Source organism: Lissotriton helveticus, chromosome 2_1 (genome assembly GCF_964261635.1).
Source record: "Lissotriton helveticus chromosome 2_1, aLisHel1.1, whole genome shotgun sequence".
Taxonomy (NCBI): Eukaryota; Metazoa; Chordata; class Amphibia; order Caudata; family Salamandridae; genus Lissotriton; species Lissotriton helveticus.
In genome coordinates, this window is record NC_136059.1 from 1122416053 (window position 1) to 1122426684 (window position 10632).

The 10632-nt window shown below is 45.9% G+C and overlaps 1 protein-coding gene across 1 annotated transcript in view; it reads right to left on the minus strand.

Annotated features, from left to right (window-relative positions):
* The window catches only part of FOCAD (focadhesin), a 1210644-nt gene extending 1200563 nt beyond the window's left edge, over window positions 1-10081 (minus strand). Inside the window, exon 1 of the mRNA XM_078675948.1 lies at window positions 9976-10081. The gene's annotated coding sequence lies outside the window, so the exon portion shown is untranslated. The remainder of the gene's footprint in view (window positions 1-9975) is intronic.
* Between the last annotated feature and the right edge of the window lie 551 nt (window positions 10082-10632).

Genomic DNA, 10632 nt, shown 5'->3' on the forward strand with positions numbered 1-10632 from the left:
AGGCATTGTCACTTACAATGGCCGTAGCTCAAACCTTGTCGAATGCGAGACCTATTGCATTGCAAATGCTTGTTATGAAATGTCGGTAAATTGCACCTAGCAGACATTGCTTGCAAAATACATACAGTATCTTTAACGGTCTTGAACTTCACTATTTTAAAATAATTTGGATCTCTGATTCCATATAGGAACTTATCCCTCTGGTTCCCTAAAATAAACCCAAACACTGAATCTGTCTGATCTAAACCAAGCACGCTACGAAACCGACCCGTAAAAGAAGCCCGTATCCGAGTCACACTTGGGAAAATCCAGGCCTGAGTTCCGGATTCCCGGACCAGGTTCTCTTTCACTGGTACCCCCTGAATGTGTTGGATAGAAAACACTGCATCCTTTCTAATGACCTCACAGTGCGAACTGAATGAGGTATCATGGCTTTTCCATCAAAACTATGCCCCTCAAGCCCTGCACCATCAACAATACACCACCAAGTGTGACCTTTTGGTCAGGGTGCTTAAGACTGTTCATGGTTACAAAGCGGAATATAGGAAAACGACTGCCATTAGGAATGGTCATAATATCCAATTTCAATAATTTATTTAACCCAGAAAATTACTTTTATGCCCAATTTTAGGCATATTTTCAAATATTTGGTAGCAATTCTTTCGTTTTGCACTGAAAATCCTTTCAATTAAATGGACTTAAATGAGATCTGGCATAACCATTGTTCGAGGGAACGTTAAGAAGTTTACTTCAGGGGTATTTGAAGAAGCAATGATTCGTAAACCGTCTATTCATGGCGTCTTTTCCTGGTGTTTTGGTGTGGTTATACTTTGCTAGGGAACTTGGGGTATCAGTAGTGTTTTATTGGAATACACCTTTGAATCTCTCGATAAAGAGACGCTTACCTTCCCACCCCAACACTCCAAGTCCAGATCTGAGGCCACTGAGCTGCTTTTCTAGATCAGAGTTTACCCAATTACTCAGTGTCACCAAGGACACCATACTTCAGTCCAGCCTGCAATATAGTCCAATTGAAGCGAACTAGGACTCTAACTCACAGAACGCAGGCGTATACTAAAGGAATGCTCTGGCCTGTAGTGTGGTATGGAAGACATGTCGTCACCTGCTAACCTTGAGAGAGAGCTCACATTTCAGGCATCAGCTACTGATAGAAGAGTGGCTGCAACTTCCAAATTAAGATTGGAGGAAGACAATTGATTTGGTCTGATGCTTTAAAAATACATTCATCCAAGTAAGAGGGTAAGAAGTATCTCAAGTGTACAGTGCAACAGCTGTGGAGCATGGGGAATGTGGTGGTTACGGGGTCCAAGAAGTTCAGAGCCTGAATGGCAACCAAGTGACAAAAAGGCTGCCATGGGCCTTAATGCATGCAAGAATAATTGGTGAATGATCCCCCCATCCCATGGTATGGCAGTGGCAAACAGCTATATTTAGGATGAAATTGGCTCCTCAGACCTCTTGAGTCTTCGTGCTACTGCACCCCATGCAATATTAATCTCCATGACCCAGCCAAGTGGCCATTCGTCACGTGTGACACTGTCCCCCAATCCTAGCTTTTTATATGACAACCCACTGCATTCTGGGACCTGAATTTTGGACCAGCCAGAGAAATACTGCAGGCAAAAATATAATTACAATGGTTCATCAAGATTTCATTTAGACAAATAGATCAATAGGCAAGAAAAGTCTAGGCAGACCACAAATGTAGACGACAAAACCACACTATGGCTCACAATTGTCTTCATGTATGTATTTTTGTATATGTATATATTATGTTTCCTATAACTTGAAAATAATATTTGCATTTTAAGTTTACTTTGTGGTTCAAATTAAACAAATATTGGGCTAAAGTGTGGATTTGCTGTCTACATTAGTTGTCTGCCTAGAATAGTTCTTGCCTATTGATATAGTCACCTAAATAAAATACAGGTGAACCATTGTTGTAATAGTCGTAGGCCCGGTTTCCCTCTGGTTTAAGGGCAGCTCTTGTTACGCACATTGACTAAAGTGGGATGAAAAGCCAGGACTGTATCAAAGTGTCACTCAGACCTAGTTCCTCCTGGAAGTTATGTTGTGGTTGTCAGGTGTGGTTATTGAGGGCTGCAAGCAGGTGCTGGAACTGACGGCTGGGGGATGCTGCAGAGCGCTCAGGTTCCCAGTCCCACTAGTTCATCCAGTTCAAGTTTTTACCATGCATAATGGATCTGTAGACCTGCTGGTCCGATTATAAAGTCACGACTAAGAGTCCCAAAATACAAACAAAAAACCTGGACTGGATGAGCTTCTCACAGGGTAGCACTGGGAGTCTTGAGAGCCTTTGTGCGGTCATCCAGGTGAGGATATTTCTTTTTAACTGGTTTTATTTTGATTTTATGACAATTTACAAAAGACAGGGGTACTGAAAAATACTCCCCGAAAACATATAGGTGTGGCAAAAGGACAACAAGGTACACTGACATATCGGTACTAGGACACCACTCAATCAGGAGAGGAGACACAAGCTTGTTCATATACAGTGCAACTCGTTGAAGTAACATACATTGTACTGCTAAATTACAAAGAAGGCATTCTAACATCATAATCACCACTGTTAAGTGCATAATGATCCATCCATTTCCACCATATTTTACGAAATTTGCATGGGCATCCCCTGCTCTTATAAGTGATTCTTTCCGCAGCCATGTACAAGTGAAGTGAAGTGAGTACTTATATAGTGCGAAACTGTCACCCTACGGGTATCATGGTGCTTAGGGTGAAGAAAGCTAGTATAGCGGCGGAGATAGCTATCCAAGAGAAGAACTAATGTTTGCTCCTAGGGAACAGCCAGGTTTTCAGGCTCTTCCTGAAGCACGTCAGCGAGCTGATCTGTCTGAGATTCTGGGGCAATTCATTCCAAAGGCGGGCCGCCGCCACGCCAAAGGCTCTGCCTCCCAACCTTGATCTCTTGAACCTGGTGGCCGTGATCAGATTAGCACTGGAGGAGCGAAGCTGTCTCCCGGGGTTATACCAGGTGAATATCTCCTGCAGAGGAACAGGTCCCAAGCCACGGACCGCTTTATATACAATGCAGAGAGACAAGTCCATCCCTTTCCTCCATTCAGCAAGGCTGGGTACCTCGGGAGCCCTCCATCACTTAGCTAGGTCTTGTTTGGCTACAACTAATCTCAAATTACACAGTAATTATAGCATTCCTGGTATATCCATGTCATTCGGTATTCCCAGGAGGACGTATTTAGGATCATCAGGGAGTTGTACCTCTAGTATTGCGCTCCGTTCTGACAGTATTTGGGCCAGTGTGTCTGTATGTTTGGACAGGACCACAATGTGTGAATGAAGTTTCCCCGAGTCACGACTCAACGCAAACAGTTTGGTGAGGGTGAGCTACCTATTCGATAGTCGGGCCTTATCATAGGAGATCCTATGTAGTATTTTTAGTTGGATAAGGCATAGTCGGGCCCCGATTGCCACTTACCTCGGGAACATCATGGCCGCCTTCCAGTCAATAGCCTCCGGGGTGCCTACTTCTACCTCCCATGCTGCCCGCAGTTTTAGGAGGTCATCAGGCATATTATTGCTTGTAGTCTTGTGGGTGTGGGGGTTATGAGTCTACCCTCTAGGGGAGTGTATTCTGGGAGGTCAGAGGGGATACTTCCGGCTCTCCATGCATGCTTAAATTGTGGATATTTATAATATTGTCGGCTGTGGAGCTAGAATTCTGCTGAAGTGAAGTGAAAGGCACTAAAGTACCGACTTCTAATACGTCGTCCACTTTGGAAATGCCTATGCGATCCCAGAGAACAAAATATCTGAATTTAGTGATCTCTTTCAGATGCCTGCCCATCCATAATTGTGTATCCCCTGTGATTATCCCAACCCATGGAGGAATTTGCCCTATCCCACGCCTCTAATCTAATTTGGGTGGCTGGTAAAAGGCTGTGTCATCCCCTGTCGCCATTAAGGAAATGGTGATATGGGAGTGTCTAGAACTGGGTCAATCTGAAGGCTTAAGTTGGGTGGTCGCTGGCCATGTATGCCCAGTCATTAATGGCTATCAGTTGGGATGCCCAGTATTAGGCCCGCAGATCGGAGAGACCTATACCTATGCCCCCATTGTTGTGATTACGGTGTAATGTACACTATTCTTGGATACACATTATTACATAGTAGGTTTCTGAGTTCGCCCTCAATTTGTGCGAAGATATCATTACGAAGGCTATAATATGTGTTTTGCAAAGCATATATGAATTTTGGGAGGGCAATCATTTTGAATAATGCTGCTCTCCAAAGATGGTTAAGGAGAGTTGCTTCCAGTGGGCTGCCTCCAATTGAAAATTGGTCAGTATTCTTCTTCCGCTTTCGTCGACACTATGCACAGGGTCCATCGTGGCATAGATCCCCAGGTATTAGAATCCCTCCATGGCTACTCGAAGTCGACAAGGAAGATCAGTCAGTTAGGAGAGTCCACCCATGTGAAAGAGTACCAATTTTACCCAATTTATTGAGTCCGAGTTGTATCGTTCAAAGGTTTGTAGGACTGGTGGGTGTGAGTCCATGGGTCTGGAGAGGTAGAGCAGAATGTCATGTGCTTATAGGGAAATGTTTTCTTCCGGGATGGGAGAACCCTCAATCTGAAAACCCTGGATATCTAGGTGGGCCAAATCAGGCCTGTCTAGGGCTCCAAGGTCAGAGCGAACAGAAGTGGGGAGAACGGGCAGCCCTGTCAGGTCCCACTCTTGATTGGGAAGTCTGGGGATTGTACATTATTTACTTTTACCGCAGCCGTTGGTTCCGTGTAGAACAGTTTTGTCCATCTCCTGAAACTTGGCCTGAGTTTTGTTTCTACGACCTTCACCCTGTCCAAGACATTTCTTAGATCGTGGCGAAGGAGGGACACCTCCTTGCGTACCGCTCCAATTTTAACTTCAAGCACTGTCTTAGAGGATTGGTTTGCCTGGAGAAGATGCGCTTTGCTTGGCGAGGGGCGGCGGTCTCCTCTGGGTCCAGTGAAGTCGCAACCACTTTTGAGTAGAGGTCTAGTTTGCCTTGTCATGACTATTGGGGTTCTTTGTCTTTTCCATAGTTCTGAGTAACTCCTTATGTGTGGTGCAAGCTTGTATAGGATGGGAGTCTCTCACAGGGCCCAAGCAAGCAGTCATTCACTCATGACCTACGGAGTGGACAAATGATGTGTTGAGACTAGTCCCTCTCTAATCTCAATAACAGGCAGTTGTCCTCCTCCTGCAGGCCGGTATGTGTGATAGGCATGTGTGCAACCAGCACCCATCCAATCTGCAGTGCCAATGGCCCCCGGGTGTTGTTTTCCGCGTGTCACACGTAGGTGTCAGCACCCCTGTGAGGGGGGAAGCATAGCACTTCAGTAGCACCTGGTGCTTCAGTCGCGGAAGTCAAACAGGGGCAGTGTCCAAGTAAGTTGTAGGACGGGTGGAGGGCCCAGGATGTCGGACGAGCGCCTGCCAACCATCTCTCGCGTGGGGCCTCACCAACAGCGCGTCTCTGTATAGGGCCCCCTCAACAAGATCTGGGATCAGGTGGGTTTGAAGTGGCCTTCTGGGACACCGACTTGTGTGACTCGACTCTCCTCCTCCAGGTGTTATGGGCAGACAGTTCTCAACAATCGGGGAGGGGCAGTTCAAAGTCACCCCGGGAGAGCCCATGAAGGCCCAACCCGGTCGCAGGAGTGCGGGAATATTGAGTTGGCCACTGGTCCTAACAGCCCCAGGCTTAGGGCCCTACTTCACCCAGCAGTGATGCTGGGTGGTCGCGGTTAACCTGGAGGGATTCAACATGTAGTCACAGGTATACGGGTGCGCCGTGCTGGTTGCAGGGCCAGCCAGCGCAGACCCAATGATCCCCCCAGCGCGAAAGTTTTTCCCCTCACGACCTTGAGCATACATCCCCTCTCACTCACCCTTGAGCTACAGGCCGGAACATAGTTCTAGCACAGTGTAGGAGCCAGGACCCCAATGAAGTTCTTCACACAGATGAAAGGCCAGAGAGGAGGGCCGCCTCCATCTACATGGTGCAGAGGAGCCCTACTCATCACGCAGGGTTCCAGCACCGATCTCGGGCAGCAAGGCAGCCCGATCCTCACGTCTCGATCCCGGAGCCACTCTTGCTGTGCTGCAGATGAAGCCAGGACTCAGCTCTCGACACCCGTCGGTCTCCCTATGGCATCACCGGGTACGGCTCGGATATTCTCAGTCGGCTGGGGGGGAGGGGGGGCAACCGTTAGTTATATTCTCTCCCGAACGCCGGTCCTTGGGGGATAGTCCGCAGTCTCTACTCATCGCCACTGGTCGGTCGTTCCAATTCCTTCGTTCTGCTTCAGCAGTTAGTGCAGTCGAGGCGCCATTTTATGGTTGGGTCAGCAGCCCTGGGTTGGCTGTTCATCCACCGATTTGTGAGACTTTTAGTCCCTGAGAGGCATCGTCAGGGTGGCAGTGTTCATCTGATCACAGTTAGGGCACAGGACAACTCAGCGATGGTGTCTGGAATGGTAGGATGTTGATCGGATTAACTCTGGCGACCAGAGCTCTCAGTAGACAAGTCTAGTCGGCCATGTTGTTGGCGACGCCCCAGATGAGGATATTATTAACCTACAGATTGCAAAGGACTCAGTGAAGAGTCTCTGAAGTGAGATGCATGGCGAAAGAGGGCAATAAACAGAGGAGAAACCTCTGTACAAACTCTTATTATGTACTTTCCAATTTAACAGGGGTCATGATGTACTTCTCTAACAGACCCTTAACGTTTTTCTAGAAACAAAAGCATTTTAAACGCAAAAACATTTATAAGTTGACATCACAGCTGAGGTGTCACATAGGGAGTCTATAAAGCTCTAACAACAAATAACTAACCCTTGAAGCAGCCCAGTCCTGTTGCATTCTGACACATACCTAAGATATGGGTTATGTTGCATACCAAAGCCGCAAAGAGCTACTGCACCCTGGCTGTACTGCAGTCTGAAACAAACTAAAGAGAATAACTGCACCCAGCGCATACAATCCAGATTTGTGAAACCCTGCAACAATAAAGGGATGCTGTGTCTTGTGATTCACATGCCCCTTCTGCTGCAACTTGAAATGAGCATCACAGATGCATTGCACTTTGAAACATACTCAGGAGCTGCTTCACTCAGTTACACAACACAGTGCTGCTGCACCCAAAAACAGGCATTGGCAAAGCAGACAGGTCTCAGTTTAAGGACCTACTAACATTGAAAACCCTATTATTTGCATCTATTGCATCTATAAAATTACATGTCTGCTGTTAACTACATTCTGATTTTTTTTTTAATGTGTTTGGCTGGAGAAGGGTTCAAAAATGTATTCTCTGCCATCTTGAAAACTGCAAATCTATATATATTCTTGATTTTTACGCCATGGAAAGAAAAATTTCCAAGCATTCGGAAGCTACCATCAGAAATATCGGACCCCAAGGAGTAACCAGAGCATGGAAAACTTGAGTGCCACTTCAGGAAAACTCATAGAAACTGGCATGTGACTCACAAATCGAAAAGCAGCTGCGCTCCCTCAAGTTGCCATTTTAGGTGTTGAATTCAACCAACATTTTGTAACTGTTTCAATTTTAATTCAAGACTTTCATACAATAAAAAAAAGAAATGGGGTGACACTCCAGTGAGTGTCTGACCCCAGAGCACATGTGAAAGTGACCTGGAAGGGTGAAAAACGGAACGCTGCCAGCAACAGATTGTGCAGGGCCTAGCTGCAGTCCAGGCCCTCCTTGTACCTAACCCCAGCATTGCATGGTTACACGTCGTCTGCTGCTGGGTTTGGCCATAGAGTTTGCACATTAAATACACCATTCAAAACATAAATTCACTGAAAAAAAACATATTTAACCCCTTTCCTGCGGCCACGATTTTGCGGCAGTGCGGCACTTCCGCAAAATGGGCGGGGCCGCGTCGGCCATCGGCCAACGGCTGACAGAAGCAGGCAAGGGGTTACGAACTAAGCTATGGTGCCTGGCTCAAAAGCGTAAAGCCAAATGAAATTTACCAGTTATGGTTACTAACATGCCATAACTCACGGCACCTATCACACTCCAAGCACTAATTTTCCAATGATAGACCAAGCCAACTACAGGCCGATCTCCCTTCTTCTGGCATTTTCAAAAGTATTAGAAAAACATGTTCTCCCATATTTCAGGTTACCTTGAAAGTAACAATCTTCGGCATCCTAGTCAGTTGGGTTTTAGAGCCAACTGCAGTACGGAAACAGCTTTGTTAGGAGTAATTGACTACATTAAAGACAAGCCAGATGATGGGGGCAAGCCCGTATTGATTATGTTGGATTAATCTTCGATACTGTCCCCCGTGAAACACATTGCCTTAATTTAAGCATGTCTGATTTGTACAGTTTGTGATGCCAGTCAGACTGAAGTTGGAGTAGTATCCCCTTATCTTGGAGGTGATGATCAGCAATACACTGGATCAGCCACAGATTCTCATCAATGAAGGAATGATCCCCACAGTTGCTCAAATTTCTGTAACTGATCCTTAGGTTTGTAAATAATTTTCTTGTACGAGGCCATAGCATACATGTCTGCCAACCATGTGTGGTAGGAGGGAGGAGTATCAGTTTGCCATGACGCAGGATCTCCACCTTTTTCCACTGCCAGAGCCGTCGAGAGCCATCTATAAGCATAGTGGAGCACAGATGGGAGGTTGGGCGTATCATGCAACAAAGCTAACCTGTTCATCAATGGCGTCAGTATTACTAATTCATTTTGAAGAAAGTCGCAGACAGAGCGCCAATATTGGGAGCAATTCGTAAGGAGGATAAATAACTTTATCACTCCTGATTTTCTCCTCTTTATATGTGTGCTGCATTTTGCGGCACACATAGAAAGAGGAAAATGCCTCCGTTTATTGTTTTTGTGCAGGATGCTGTCCCTTGCTTCATAAAAACAATCCTGCCAACAACGCAGACACCTCTGCACCATAGTGCAAGGGTCCCTGCGTTGGTGCTAGGCACCAATTTGTGCATCAGCGCACGCAGAAAGGACAGTGATGCGCCATATTTCATTAACACAGCACATTCCTGCACTTTCCTTTTGAGCAGGGCTGCCTTGCGGCGTTACTCTGTGCTAATAAGTTGTAAATGAGGCCCTCAATGTGTACTTTGAGGCCCACATTTTGCGTCGAGTTGCGCCACTTTTTTGGCACAACCCAGATGCAAAATGTAATTTGTTAAATCGCATAATGCGCTCAAATGTACTTGTTATAGACATGCGAAACATGTGTGAAGTGTTAAGATATGATGTCACTTCCTGTGTGATCATGGTTGAGATGTCAGTTCCTGTGATGTCACGCACCATGATGTTACTTGCCTAACTTGGTTAGTCCCCCAACTTCTTTTTTTAGGACTTGTGCTCTGAGCATATCGAACATCAAAACATCAAAGCTAATGTGCAGCAAGTTTAGTTATCTAAAAATAAAACATGCATTTCTTGCAATATGACACCATACCATACCAACTTCAAAACAATTCTGGGCTGTAAATCCTGCTACCATTACACCCTAAAATATTTTTCTTGCTCTAGGCCTTGCTGTACCTGCTGTGTGAGAAGGTTTCTCTGCAAATGTTCATGTTGTACATATGCTGTGGTTGAGGAAGCATGTATGCAAATGCTAATTAACTATAATGACGTTTAAGGAAGCATGCGCAAGCCGCTACTACCTGTGAAGCACCTGCCCTGAATATGAGACGCTTGCGCTGTTGCTACCCACGCTGTCAAGCGTTGCACGTGAAAAGTGAAGAAGGTGCTATACAAAAAGTAAACATGGCCACCGTTGCCACTACTTAATCCGAAGACTTACTAGTAGCAGCGGGGCTATGCTACCCATTACACACGAGTCACAAACCCGCTGGGACCACGTGAACTCAGAGTGTTACAGAACGCGCCCGTTACCTTCCACTTTCAACACAGAATCTCATTGATTCCACTGCTTTGCTGTCAACTCAAACCGGCTTCAACATGGCAGGCAGAAGTTTCTATTAGAGGAAAATACGCAGGCAACCACGCAACATCACATGACCGGCGCGTCACGCTGCTCGAGCATGTGACGGACAGAGGACTCCTGCAACCATTGGTTAGTAGTGCCAAAACTGGACACTGCGCGAGAGGCCTCACGTGTAGGTCCGCCTACTTTTGATTTGCCGGCAAAAACAAATCTCTGTCTGTGTAATGCTCCCAATAGTTTCCGTTTTGATTTCGAGAATTTTGTGATCGATCTTGACACACCGTAGCTACTCGACGCTGCAGATTCGCAAATAAGCTAAAACCTTAACTGGTTTTGCCATTCGTTTGTAGGCAGGGAGACATTTATTTATTTAAAGCATTTTTATTTATCGCGGATTTTACCCAAAGGTGTCAGAGGAGCGTTTCACAATAGAACCAGTTACATGAGGAAAATGTACATACTTACACGTTACATATACAAATGAGATAGATGGAAAAAACCTCGCACTTTACTTCTCCCATTTATGCCTAACAGATTGAATTCAGGCGGGAGACTCCGAGTTTTTAAAGCCAAAAACGGCTTTATTTTAGCTGTCTCGCCTCTGT